Below are 15,645 nucleotides of genomic sequence, written 5' to 3' on the forward strand. Positions count from 1 at the left end.
AAGGTTTTTGAATTCTAAAAGGCTCACAGCACATGTTGTTTCTGACTTGGATTGATTAATCAAAATTTTCAAAATCTTTACTACTGTACTGTCCATTAATAATGACATCAGGTGACAAGCTGAAATGTCAATTCGTATAGCAAATCTAGGTAAATTTCAGACTTTAACGTAGTGTCTTGTCTGAAGTGAATACAAGTGACCTATATTTTTCAATCCTGTCTTTGAATAAAAGTTGTACATTGTGTTATACTTGAAAACCATGTCTTTGCTCCCTTTGTGTTCACAATTACAACAAATCTGTATGGTTTATCTGTTGGCATTAAACCGTGGTATTTCCTTGGGTGATATTCCATATTTGTCATTAAACCTAGCTGTTCACATCTGCATTTTATACAAATTGGGCTAAATTTGCAATGATGAATCAAAGCCACGTGAGATATTAAGTAGCCTACTTTTATTAAAAAACAAAATAAAATGCAAAGAGAGGTTTGGTTTCCTTCTCTAACTATTGGTGCGTTCACAAAATATTTACACAATGAGATTTTTTTATAAATAATCTTTAATAACGTGGATAATGATGACATCTGCAGCTGCTGGACGAGAGACAGAAGAAACTACGAAACCGAAGATTGGAGCAGAGGACATGACTACAGAGAAACTTAACCGACCAGCACTCTGCTTCAATCAATGAATGCTTATAAATAAACCATACACATGAGAATTACCGTTAACGTTACAGCATTTAATAACATAAATATGGTGATATCTGGTGGTCTGAAATTACTCTCTCTATCTACAGTAGGGTAACTGGCTCCTATTGTGTCTTATTATTGTAACATTTGAATCAGCGTTTCATAGCTATAATAGCCTAATGTTACTGTAGCCTGGATGACGTTAGCTAATGCTACCCAGCCTTCCAGCATTTATCTTCCATAATGCATTAAATCATAATCACAATGCTATGAAGACATTAGCTGATCACCACAGAGCTGCACAGACAAGTTCATCAGATAATTTCGCCGTAAAATGTGTCCAGGTGATCAGCTCTGAAGCCCCGGCTTGTATGGTCCGCTAAAATCCGATTTCGATATAGGTGTTATTTTGATCAACAGACCTAGCATCACATTATTCAGTTTAAGGATCCTTATGTGGAAACATTTTGAGAACCACTGTTTTGAAGTACTATTACTATAGCTGTTTTCATTCTCACATGACAATACAACAGAAGAGTATCAAACAAAAACATTTTTATTCGGTTCCACCATGATTCCCACATTAACATTAACAGCTGTTTTCACTTGAATGTCCTCAACGTAGTTGCATAGCCATATAGCTAGTAGCTAGCTCGGGAGCTATGCTTTAGAGAGGCCAAATGCTAACGGCTAGGTAGTGCTAAGCCGCTGCAGCTGTTACACGTCATTGACAAAGACGCACTTTCTGATTGGCCGATCACGGCAGGACTGATGTTGGCAGTCACGCCGTCACTCATTGGCTGCGGGTCTGCGTGGGTCTTTCAATCGCCCCAGAAATCGATTTGAATGGCCCGTTCGCTAGACGATAGTGACTGGGAACTGAGAGAGCAGGTCACGTGGTGGCTGGGTTTACCTAGGCTACCAGAAAGCCTGCCGTAGCAAGATGGCGGCGCTTCAACGACGCTGGTGACTCCGCCTTAAGCCATCTAGCCTTTATATATGTCTATGGGTCAGAGTGTGTACGCTAGCCTGCAGGGTTAGAGTGTACGGTGGCCTGCAGGGTCAGAGAGTGTACGGTGGCCTGCAGGGTCAGAGTGTGTACGGTAGCTTGCAGGGTCAGAGAGTGTACGGTGGCCTGCAGGGTCAGAGAGTGTACGGTGGCCTGCAGGGTCAGAGAGTGTACGGTGGCCTGCAGGGTCAGAGAGTGTACGGTGGCCTGCAGCGTCAGAGTGTACGGTGGCCTGCAGGGTCAGAGAGTGTACGGTGGCCTGCAGGGTCAGAGAGTGTACGGTGGCCTGCAGGGTCAGAGAGTGTACGGTGGCCTGTAGGGTCAGAGAGTGTATGGTGGCCTGCAGGGTCAGAGAGTGTACGGTGGCCTGCAGGGTCAGAGAGTGTACGGTGGCCTGCAGGGTCAGAGAGTGTATGGTGGCCTGCAGGGTCAGAGAGTGTACGGTGGCCTGCAGAGTCAGAGAGTGTACGGTGGCCTGCAGGGTCAGAGAGTGTACGGTGGCCTGCCATGTCAGTGTACGGTGGCCTGCAGGGTCAGAGAGTGTACGGTGGCCTGCAGGGTCAGAGAGTGTACGGTGGCCTGCAGGGTCAGAGAGTGTACGGTGGCCTGCAGGGTCAGAGAGTGTACGGTGGCCTGCAGGGTCAGAGAGTGTACGGTGGCCTGCAGGGTCAGAGAGTGTACGGTGGCCTGCAGGGTCAGAGAGTGTACGGTGGCCTGCAGGGTCAGAGAGTGTACGGTGGCCTGCAGGGTCAGAGTGTGTACGGTAGCTTGCAGGGTCAGAGAGTGTACGGTGGCCTGCAGGGTCAGAGAGTGTACGGTGGCCTGCAGGGTCAGAGAGTGTACGGTGGCCTGCAGGGTCACGATGCCTGTCCTTTGAACGATGCATGTGTAACCCTTTTATCAATATTTATTACTATTTATTATGTGACTCCGGTTACACTAGGAGTGTGAAATAAATCTGGACCAATCAGAAGAACTAGGATGGAAGGAGCCTGAGTTTGAATACCAATAATGATTTTATCAAAAATAAGATATGGCAATTTAATACAAAACAGATATAAAATACATTGTATGAAAAATAACAAACTATAAATAATAAGGGTGTGCACACAAAATAAATGTCGGGCCCAATAAGGTGATGTGTGTGTGTGGGGGGTTGTCCCGGGCAAAGTCTCTTGAATGGACTGTGTGTGTGTGGGGGGTACTCGCGTATCTCCTACCGCACCAGATGTATGGGATTTTGTGTGTGTGAGTTCGTTCAGGTTCTCTGGGTATGGCTCGCCACCAGTCGACTGGAAGATCTTGGTTTCTCGTTCTGGAAGTGGATTGTCCTAAGGGCCAAAACCTGACCTATAAACAAGGCCACAGATTCCTAGGAATTACTTTTCAGTTCAATTCAATTACTAGAATAAATAAATAAGCATAGTATCACAATACTACCTTAAATTCAAGTAAAGTTCAAAGTTCTCAGTTTAGTTGTACAACAAAATCTCAATTATCTTTTAGTTTTCCATTTCAAAGAACTATGAGTTATATTAATAACCATCAGGAAACAAAATACAATTGACAGCAAAATAACATAAGGCAAAAATAAATGTGTATAAAGTGCAATTCAATTGAATCCCCACAGAAATGTGGCTACAGTAAATAACAAGAGGCATTAGGACACGTGCGTTTTCATTTCTCTTTGTACCAGAGGCCTACAGGCACATTGGAGAAATGCACTAAAAATTAGCCCCAGCTATCATCATAAACCAGTGACTTAGCATAAGCACAATAAACATGACATTCAGAATCATACTCACTGACAAAACAATGTCAGTAAGTCAGTAACTCCATATACAAAAGTCTCCCTCCAAAACGAAATGCTAAAATCAATAAAAAGCTTCATAGTAGTCAAATAGATTCACTCTGTTAGCATTTTGGCCAGGCGGAGATTGTTTTTCCCATACAATTCAATGCAATTGCCCCGTTAGCTTGGCGGCTAACTAACGTTAGCATTAACGTTAGCCTATATGGGTGCTAACTCACCGGAGTTCAAGTTGTTTTCATAGTTTCAAGCGGCCTCATCAGCAACGCAGCGTCACCATTCAGTCTGTTTGATGTTACAACAAGTTAGGAATCATTGTTTATGATGGAATGACTTTCCATTAAGGTGAGATTGCGTAAGTTCGTTTTTCCTCTTACCAAGTGGGCAAAAGAGCTGCGACTGCCCTGAGTGTCAACAGCAAGCAAAGGGGAGATCGCAATGAGTGGGGAACAGATAAACTGCGAGGGACCAGGAAGTGTCTACCTCTGCTAATCGGTCATTGGTTGCTGCGGCCTATCTAAGAGTTCACTGATTGAACAAATGAAATGCCAGTCAAACGAAAACAAATAAAATTAACCCCTTGTTCACTGACAGACAATATTGTGTTTGTATTATGTCAATCCATTTATGATGTAAATCTAGTGAAAGGGATTTCTATGTTAAGTCATTATTTATCCAAGCTGTTGTATTGATGGATTATATACCTGGGTTACACCCTCCCCCCTTGAACTCATGCACGTCCCGTCGCATGGGAGTGGCTGTGCGGTCACTATCGGAAGGGGTGATATAACGTGGAATTCAGTGTCTCGACTCTCACTTAAGGCATCAGCGAAAGCTGTAGTCAAACCATGAAACAAGGACTGCACAATAGCCATCAGTGGGCTTCCAGATTTTGCATACTGGAGTCGGCTAGGCTGTTCTCTATTTCTGGTTGATCGTCTGACAGGACTAACATGTTCTTGGCTATCATTTTGGGGTGTACTCGTCCCCTCAACATCACCAAACGTATTTAGAGTGTCTGGGAGTGTCTCAGTTTGTGTTTCAGGTATGTCATTTTCAGGTAAGTCCTTTTCAGGTATGTCAATTTCAGGTAAGTCATTTTCAGGTAAGACAATTTCAGGTAAGACAATTTCAGGTAAGTCATTTTCAGATAAGACATTTTCAGGTAAGACATTTTCAGGTAAGTCATTTTCAGATAAGACATTTTCAGGTAAGACATTTTCAGGTAAGTCATTTTCAGTGGGTATTACTCTGTCGGTAAGTAAGGACTCAGTGTCACCCTGATAGCTGTCAGGCTCACGAAGTGTCAAGGGACTATCAGAAGTATCATCAAGCATGTCAGGTGGTTGGTCAGTTTCGGGAGTGCAATCAACATTTTGAGCATTTGCAGGACTCTCAACGGGGTTATTGCCTGGAGGTCCAGGATGCTGTGTATCCTGCACAGTAGACGTAGTTGGATCAGGTGGCTCTATACTCTCATGGACAGTTGGAACCTCAGCTGCTGGAGGTTCACTCCTCCAGTAAACTGGGATGATCTCATCCTCCTCTTCAGAGAAGTGATCTGCATCTGAAGCAGGATTTGCACGGGTTCCTGGCCGGCGCCTTGTGGGCTGTTGAACAGGCTCACTGCTTTCCTCCGCAGCTAAGTATCCACATGGAAGCAGTAAGTCCCTATGCAGTGTTCTTAGAGGACCGTCCTTGTTTTCCGGTTTGACGGTATAGACCGGAAGGGTCCCGGCTCTTTTCACCACTACATGGACAGTTGACTCCCATTTATCGGAAATCTTGTGCTTTCCCCGAATACGGACGTTCCTGACCAGTACTCGGTCACCAGCTTCCAAGTCCGAGGCAGTAACACGCCTGTCATATCTTGTTTTATTCTTGTGTGCTATTTTAGCAGCATTGTTGGTGGCTATCTTGTAGCTCTCTTCAAGACGTGACTTCAGGCCTAGCACATATTGGGAGTGTGAAGTGTGCTGACCCCCTTGTACTGGCAATCCAAATGCCAGGTCAACCGGCAGGCGAGGCTGACGCCCAAACATCAGTTCGTATGGCGTGAAACCTGTCACCTCATTCCTGGTGCAATTGTAGGCGTGGACCAGGGGTTTCACGAAATCACGCCATCGAGACTTTTCTTGGCCTTGTAGTGTACCGAGCATGTCTAGCAGGGTGCGATTAAATCGCTCAACAGGGTTGCCCCTAGGATGGTATGGGGTTGTTCTCCCTTTGCGTATACCAGCCACTTCACAGAGCTCCTTAATTGTGCGGGATTCGAAATCTGGCCCCTGATCACTATGTAGTCTTTCTGGGATGCCATAGTGCACAACAAAATTCTCCCACAGACACTTAGCAACTGTGCGGGCCTTCTGGTTAGGTGTTGGGATGGCAACGGCAAATTTTGTAAAGTGATCTGTGATCACAAGAATGTCTTTGGTCCCACTGGTGTCGGGTTCAAGGGAGAGGAAATCCATACATAGCAGCTCAAGAGGTCTTGTGGTGTTAATGTTGACCAGAGGTGCAGCTCTCTCAGGCAGTGCCTTCCTCCGTACACACCTGCCGCAGGTTTTCACCTTCCTCTCCACATCCAATGCCATCTTCGGCCAGTAGAACCTAGTCCTTACAAGATCCAATGTGCGGTCAATCCCCATGTGACCAACATGGTCATGCAGGCTGGTCAAGACTGTGTCACGAAGCTCAGCTGGCAGTATGAGCTGGTAGGATGTCTGAGACCCTATTTGACGTCGCCTGTACAAGATGCCGTTGAGGAGCTCAAGGCGATTTAACTCCCTCAGCAGAAGTGGAAGATCAGGGAGTTCGCTCCTCAAGGTGGGAGGTGGTTTGTCTCCACTCTCAATCTGAGAAATGACATGCTTTATACACTGATCAGCTCTTTGTTTGTCTGTCAACTCTGCCTCAGTTAGATGGGGAATAACAGGCAATCCTCCAAGCTTATCTTCCTGACCATAGCTGTCAGGCACAGCATCAGTGGAGAGGGCAAGGGTTTCAACTAAAGTAACACCACCATCACAACTCTGGTCACTTTGACAGACACTGTAGACGAGCTGCCTCTCACAGATTGCTTGTACAACAGCTTGATCTACTGCATCAATGTTTTCTGGGTCAGAGAGATGATCCTGAGTGAACTGACATATGCGTTCTCTCTCTTTTTGAGACTTTAGATCATCCGACAGTTCCCCGTGAGGCCTGCGGGACAATCCATCCGCATCAGCATTTTGTTTACCAGGACGGTACAGGAGCTTGAATGAGAACGTGGATAATGCTGCCAGCCACCTGTAGCTTGTCGCATCTAGTTTTGCTGAGGTCAATATATATGTTAGCGGGTTGCTATCGGTAACAACAGTGAAATGGTTACCATAAAGATAATCACTAAACTTTTCGGTCACTGACCACTTGAGCGCCAAGAATTCCAGTTTGTGTGCTGGGTAGCGGTTTTCACTGCGCGACAGGCCCCTGCTTGCATATGCTATGACTCGAAGCTGACCCTCCTGCTCCTGATACAAGACAGCCCCGAGCCCAGTGGTGCTAGCGTCAGTGTGGAGCACGTAGGGCTTCTGAGAATCCGCAAAACCGAGCACTGGAGCAGTGGTTAGTTTTTGTACAACTAGTTCAAATGCCAGCTGGCAGGCTGGTGACCAGCGGCCTCCAAAGGGCTCTTTTGGGTTGTGGTATTGCTCTTTCTCTCTCGGGCTGAATCTCTTGTGGAGAGGTGGGTAACCGGACGTTAAATCATGGAGGGGCTTCACGATGCTAGAGTAGCCTTTAACGAACCTCCTATAATACCCAGCAAACCCGAGGAAAGATCTCAATTCGCGCAAGTTCTCAGGGACTGGCCAAGTCTCAAGGGCAGCGATTTTCTCCGGATCGGTTTCAACTCCATTTCTGGAAACCACATGCCCCAAATAGCGGACGGATGTCTGGAAGAACATGCACTTTTCAGGGGATAGCTTCAACCCGAACTCTTTAAGGCGAGTGAGCACGTTCATCAGTCTTTCCTCGTGTTCCTCCAGAGTTTTTGAGAACACTATCAAATCGTCAAGAAAGACCAATACCTCCTTTAAGTGCATGTTCCCCACACATTTTTGCATTAATCTTTGGAACGTACCAGGCGCATTTGTCACACCTTGTGGCATTCGGTTAAATTCCCAGAAGCCGAGAGGACATACAAAAGCAGTTTTAGGTTTGTCTGCCTCCTCGACTTCAATCTGATAGTAACCAGATTTCAAATCAAGGACGGAAAACCACTGTGAACCCGAGAGTGCGGAGAACGTATCCTCTAACTTTGGGAGAGCATACGCATCTTTTATTGTCTGTAGATTCAGCTTTCTGTAGTCTATGCACAACCGTACTTGGCCGTTCTTCTTTTTGACCACCACGATCGGTGACGAAAATGGTGACTCTGACTCTCTGATTATTCCTGTGTCAAGCAGCTCTCGAATGTGTTTGCGGACAGCCTCAATATCATGTGGATGAATTGGACGAGCACGCTGTTTGAAAGGTGTTTCATCAGAGAGGTTGATGTGATGCGTCACTTTGTCTGTGCGGCCAAAATCCAGGTCGTGCTGCGCAAACACTTCAGGTATGCTGTCCAGCTGCTGTTTGATGCGTTCTTTCCACTCGGATGGAATCGAGGTCTCTCCAAAGTTATACTCCAGGTTTGTCTTCTGGGATGGTGCAGTCTCTGGTGAGTTGACTACACTGTGTTCATGTGACAAAATGCTCTGGTATGCACTGATTTCTGCAATCTCACACTTTGCAGGAAGGACAATATCATGGTCAGATTCATTACTGATGACTACTGGTAACTTATAAGGCCGCCGCTGAGGAAAGTCGACTAAGCCAGTTTTCACCAGTAAACCACCAGGTAAGGAAGAAGAAAATGGATGCTCAAGGACAACAGACTTCTCGTGCTGAAAACCATTGGTTACAATGACTCCCTCAACTACTACACTCTCACCCGCTGGTATGACTTCAGAATTCCTGCCTTGCATTTTTACCATGCCATGATGACTATTGCTAGTCTGTCTTTGTCGGAGCTGGAGCACTTTGACTACTGCTCGGTAACCATGTGGAATGGGCTGAGGGTGTGTCAATTGTGTGTCAGAGTAGATGTCATATAACACATCAAGTGTATTGGTGCCTATTAACACGAGAGACTGTGAGGTGGCTCGAAAGTCAGGGACAACTAAAGCAAGTGTATGCACATCTATAGATGCTCCTAGAAACTCCTTTGGGAAACTAAGTGTCATCTCTATGTAGCCCAGGTAGGGCACAGTTTGACCGTTAGCCCCTTCTACCTCTAAGAGATCATGCAACGGTTTAATCTCCTGCTCTGAAAAGTGTTGTTGAAAAAATGACCGGGGAACTGTTGTGACTTGAGAACCCGTGTCAAGCAGGCAGTTAACCTGTTCACCTTTAATGATCACTTGAGATGTACTCTTTGTGCCAACCAACCCCCTTGGAAGCTTAAAAGGGTGGGTCCTATTAAAATGTTCAAAACTTGCACATATTTGAGCTTTGCTATGTACGTCTGAGGGACGTTGCCAACTCTCTTCAGCCCCCGTTTGTCCCACAACAGGAACTGAATCTAGTTTAAAGACGAGTCAGAATGGTTTTGTCTTTCCCACGTGTGCTGTTTCTCCTCTAGATGTTTCCTCTTTTCAGCCACCAAAGCAGGGTTTGGAGCATCAGTGCAAGACGGGGCAATGTGCCCGTCCTCTCCGCAATTAAAGCAGTACCAGGGCCTGGGTTTGTACATCTGCTTCTTCTTCATTTGTCTTTGCATGTCTGTATTTACAAAGTCTGGTTTTGTTGCTCTGCGCTGAAATTTCCCAGTAGCTCCCTTATTGTCAGACCCCTTTGTCTTTGTCTGAGCTATGAAAGAGGTTAACTGACTCTGTAGGCTAGCCACCTGCTTCCTAAGCTCATCTATGGCGTTGGGATTGGCCTCTGGCTTGTCCTTTGACTCCACACAGGCGCATGCACTCTGGGACTGAAGTTGGACTCTTGGTCTTGTAGAACCAATGTGCTTCTTCATACGGCTAGCTTTTGCTGCTTGTCGGTCCTCTTCAGTGCGTAGCATCAGCAGGAGGTCTGCGAATGAAGGTGGGGCGCGTTTATTTTGCTCGAGTTGCAGGCTAGAGAGTAAAGCATTGTCCCAGCACCCCCTACAGAACTGCTTAACAAGATGCCTGCTCACTTCTCCAGGTGCAACTCCTCCTCTTCTTGCGGCTAGGTTTAGTGCTAGCTGCAGCCGATGAAGATATGTAGATGGTTTCTCACCCGGATCTTGGAGGGTGTTCATGAATTGAGCAAAAAGCTCCTCTCCATCCTCCACAGTGCCAAAAGCTGAGTCTAGCAGCTGCAGATAGGCTGCCGGAGGAGAGTCTGGACGTAGCCCCTTAACAACGTCAGCTGCAGGTGATAGCAAACTCTCAAGGATCCTTCTGGATATTTGAAGGTGAGACATGCTGGGATCATTTAGGAGCAATTCAATGTGGGAACGCCAAGTGTCATAGTCAGTCTCATTATTAGGTCTGGGAGTCTTTCCAGAGAAAGAGCGGAGTCTTACTGGAGTTTGCATGTGTGAACCAATATCCTCCCTCCTTACAATATGCTCAACCACGACCTTCTGAATCTCTGGTGGGTTCACATCTCTTAGTGAAAGAGATGGAGTACTCTTTACATTAGTATTCAACGCTGAGGAAGTGAGGTCTAATGCGTTGTTGCTCTGAGGAGGAGCTGAGGGTGAAATGAGGAGCTCTGGTTTCTCAACAGGGGTCTCAACCAGTAGAGGGGGGGTTCCCTCTTTTACTTGTTGTATAGTCTCAATATCATCGCTAATCTGCGCCATCATTTCTTTCAGCACCTCCTCATAGCTTTTACCACTTTGCTTTGCCAAGTCCTGTAACTCAGCTAAGTACGTCTTGGTACAACTACTGCCTTTCTTAGTAGTGTAAACACTGCTTAGAGTTCTAATAAAGTACACCATGTTGGGTTCATCTTGCTGTGTGTACTTATATGGCAGCAGTGGCTCTAATTGCTCTACCGATGAGCCGTGTGAATACTCAACGATCAGGTTTTGGTAAAAGTCAGAGGACGAATCATCAATCAGAACGCTTTTGTGGACTTCACCATACTTCTTGAGGAAATCTAACACCTCATCTGCATTTCCTACCTCGGATACCCCACTCACAATAACCGTATTTGGAATCTTAACACCCGACTGTTGTATAAAATACATATTGCGTATCAATTCAGTACTGATATTCAATTAAACAGGCTCCTTGGCTGGCTCGCCAATTATGTAACCCTTTTATCAATATTTATTACTATTTATTATGTGACTCCGGTTACACTAGGAGTGTGAAATAAATCTGGACCAATCAGAAGAACTAGGATGGAAGGAGCCTGAGTTTGAATACCAATAATGATTTTATCAAAAATAAGATATGGCAATTTAATACAAAACAGATATAAAATACATTGTATGAAAAATAACAAACTATAAATAATAAGGGTGTGCACACAAAATAAATGTCGGGCCCAATAAGGTGATGTGTGTGTGTGGGGGGTTGTCCCGGGCAAAGTCTCTTGAATGGACTGTGTGTGTGTGGGGGGTACTCGCGTATCTCCTACCGCACCAGATGTATGGGATTTTGTGTGTGTGAGTTCGTTCAGGTTCTCTGGGTATGGCTCGCCACCAGTCGACTGGAAGATCTTGGTTTCTCGTTCTGGAAGTGGATTGTCCTAAGGGCCAAAACCTGACCTATAAACAAGGCCACAGATTCCTAGGAATTACTTTTCAGTTCAATTCAATTACTAGAATAAATAAATAAGCATAGTATCACAATACTACCTTAAATTCAAGTAAAGTTCAAAGTTCTCAGTTTAGTTGTACAACAAAATCTCAATTATCTTTTAGTTTTCCATTTCAAAGAACTATGAGTTATATTAATAACCATCAGGAAACAAAATACAATTGACAGCAAAATAACATAAGGCAAAAATAAATGTGTATAAAGTGCAATTCAATTGAATCCCCACAGAAATGTGGCTACAGTAAATAACAAGAGGCATTAGGACACGTGCGTTTTCATTTCTCTTTGTACCAGAGGCCTACAGGCACATTGGAGAAATGCACTAAAAATTAGCCCCAGCTATCATCATAAACCAGTGACTTAGCATAAGCACAATAAACATGACATTCAGAATCATACTCACTGACAAAACAATGTCAGTAAGTCAGTAACTCCATATACAAAAGTCTCCCTCCAAAACGAAATGCTAAAATCAATAAAAAGCTTCATAGTAGTCAAATAGATTCACTCTGTTAGCATTTTGGCCAGGCGGAGATTGTTTTTCCCATACAATTCAATGCAATTGCCCCGTTAGCTTGGCGGCTAACTAACGTTAGCATTAACGTTAGCCTATATGGGTGCTAACTCACCGGAGTTCAAGTTGTTTTCATAGTTTCAAGCGGCCTCATCAGCAACGCAGCGTCACCATTCAGTCTGTTTGATGTTACAACAAGTTAGGAATCATTGTTTATGATGGAATGACTTTCCATTAAGGTGAGATTGCGTAAGTTCGTTTTTCCTCTTACCAAGTGGGCAAAAGAGCTGCGACTGCCCTGAGTGTCAACAGCAAGCAAAGGGGAGATCGCAATGAGTGGGGAACAGATAAACTGCGAGGGACCAGGAAGTGTCTACCTCTGCTAATCGGTCATTGGTTGCTGCGGCCTATCTAAGAGTTCACTGATTGAACAAATGAAATGCCAGTCAAACGAAAACAAATAAAATTAACCCCTTGTTCACTGACAGACAATATTGTGTTTGTATTATGTCAATCCATTTATGATGTAAATCTAGTGAAAGGGATTTCTATGTTAAGTCATTATTTATCCAAGCTGTTGTATTGATGGATTATATACCTGGGTTACACATGGCATGGCAAGGTGATGACATGTGTCTTTAGCCTGGCCAGCTGTGCACTAAGATACCAGCCCCACCAGCTATCTGTCTATCTGCCCCTGTGTGTGTGTGTGTGTGTGTGTGTGTGTGTGTGTGTGTGTGTGTGAGACCTGCTCCTCTGTGAAGCTGCTAATGCTTTTGAAGCCCTTGGGGTTGCTACCCAGACTTCCTTACATCTCGCACACTTCAGACTAATGGCCAATGCTTTCAACCACATGCAAATATTTAAAGGTGCAGTGCTCATAAACATAACTATATCATTGTCATGTTAATTGTGCTACCTTAGTATAATTACAGTAAACAAACAAGGCCTCTATCTCACAGCAGTGCTATTATTAGACGGAGCATTTCTGCCAGCACTGACGCCAGGGTTATTCCAGGCTGAAGGCCCTTTAGGCATACCAACACATTGAGTTTTTTCCCTTCTTCGTCACCATACACTAACAAGCTAACTGTCTGTCAGCGGCACCCCCTGGTTTCTGGGATTCTCCAATTAGTGGTTATCTTTAATTAAGCATGCAGAGGAGGACGCTCACGACGCACACGACAGCATTCTTTGGATTCTTTTGCCATTACATAAGTACACATTGTAAATCAACTAAAATGCCATGACTAGACGTAGTAGTACATGTCCTTGGCACTATTACAAATCCACTAGTTTATCTATTATCCCTAACTGGAAACATTGTGCGCTTTGCGCACTCCTTTCCAACTTCCTTTCACTCGCTGCCTCGCGTGCAGCTCGCACGCTGTGCATGCTCACCTGCTATGCTGGGCGTGCTCCCAGAGTGGCTGGTAATAAATTAAACAAATTCAATTTAGTCACATTTTCTGCTTTATTTGTTCTAGCCTTAATTTACTACTTTATAGTTACCGTACTAGTAAATAATTGTATTGTAGTAGTGCTAGCACCAACTAGTAATTACTAAATGGTAGGGATGTCACAATATCGTCCCACAATATATCGCGATATCAAAACGTGACAATATGTACAGTTGTGATGAAATCTCATATCGCGAGAAAAAGAAGCTGAACATGGTGGCACTGATCTGCATCTGATTGCATTAGGGCTGTGAATCTTCACTGGCCTCACGATTCGATTCGATTACGATTCAGAGGGCTACGATTCGATTCGATTACGATTATCGATGCATCATAAATCGATGCATCACTTTTTTCCGCAATACATGATTTCTTTTTTCTCACTTTCTTTTTTCTCACTGTGTGGCTACTTTTAAAATAAAAGTGCATTTGGAATTGCATTGTATTATGATCCATAATTAAAATAAACAACTGCATGTACTTCCATTAGATTTTATTTGATTATTAAAAAAAATCAAAAAAAAATAATAATATTTGATTTGACATTTGTGAATCGATGCAGAATCGTGCACGTCCGCATCGCGATGCATCTTATAATCGATTATTTTTGACACCTCTAGATTGCATGCTAGCTCTCCTTTTTATTGTTTGAACAGACGAGGGACGTTACAGACACGGAGGATGAAATGGGTGAAATTACTCAAATTAGCGTGGAGGATGCCCCCTCAACTTACAAATCGATCGCAAAAAAAATTGTTAAAATATCGTATTGTATCGTTATCGTGAACCCAATATTGTGTATCGTATCGTGAACTGAGTGTATCGTGACACCCCTACTAAATGGTTAACTAATGCATAATGATGACTGGTAGAGTTGTATTTTTGACTATTACAATTTAGTCGAGGTGAAATGAAAAATGACTTTTTCTATTTTAGATCACATCCCTGGGTCAGTGCACCTATTTAACAATGTATGCAAAGAAATCACAAAAAAAATTCACATGTAATTGTTTAATTGTAATTCATAACTGTAATCTACAGTATGCTGACGCCATTTAGTACTATCAAATTCCTACACAACCAAACATTACATATCATGACATATCATTGGGAGCAGAAAATTCTGAGCAGGCAAGATGGCTGCCTAGAACAGTGTTTCCCATACATAAAGGGAATAATCATATTTTGACCGCCACAATAAGATGTTGACCCAAAAAAAAAATTTTTTTTTTTTTTTTTTACAGTGCACCTGAACGCAACATGCAAGATATCCACTGAATAAGTGTCCAATAAATGTTCATGTCATTCTGGCCAATACTTCTGTTATAACATTTCAGTCTGGAATATGGAATATATTTCAATAATCTATGATTTAGCTGCTAAATTGTCAAATACCGCCATCTGCTCGCTACCCAGGCACTTATGTATGTACTTAACCCAACTAACTTAACCTAACTAACTATCCGGTGTGCACAACACTGTCAGCCTAAACTCCGGCTGACACCCCAAAAACCCCAAAAACCTACAATCCGCTACAGAAAGAAAGAAAAAAAACATTGCATGGATGCATAACTGGGACGTATCCTCAGTGATGTACCCTGGGGTCATAGGATGTTTCGGGTCTCGCAACATCATACACCCTCGCCCAGGTGACCCAGCCGGGGCTGGCCAAGCCCCAACTTACGTCCCAGTAGCTACCCACGGTCAGCCCTATAGGGAGGGTTGAAGGTGGTCATGCGGTCAGGGCCACTCAATCCGCTGCTCCGGAACTACTCTGCCGGGACCGGGGGAGGGAGAGGGCTCTGGTACGTAGAGGGACCGGGCTCTGTGGGTTGCCACCCGGCCGGGTTCCTCCCTCGTTTCACCAGGTCTACGACCTGTCCGCTGAAAAATGTATATTGTTTGTTTATTAACTGGCCCCTCGCCTTCTATCATTTCACGAAAGTGGCAAAGCAAGTTGAGTATCCCTGACCTATAGGGAGAAATATAGTTTGTCATTGTAAACCCACAGCACAGTAATGATGACATGTTCTTCATAGATCTAGCCTTTTAATTTTGCTCTTAAGCTTTCTCAAAGTACACCAAATTCATGCATTTTACTTTAAAATGTTTAAATAAATCTCGCGGGGGGGCATGCCCCCGCACCCCCCTACGGGGGTCTGCGGTCCCCCACCACAAATTCTCAAAATCCTGTGGGAAACACTGTAGAACCTACATGGGCAGACTTTTCTAGCCCATAAATGATAATATTTGGCCAATAAATTATGTAACATACAAAACTGTAATGTCTTCATTTAATGTCGAATGCAAAGACATGTAACT

The sequence above is a fragment of the Poromitra crassiceps genome (assembly GCF_964638095.1).
Source record: "Poromitra crassiceps genome assembly, chromosome: 2".
In the NCBI taxonomy this organism is placed as follows: Eukaryota; Metazoa; Chordata; class Actinopteri; order Beryciformes; family Melamphaidae; genus Poromitra; species Poromitra crassiceps.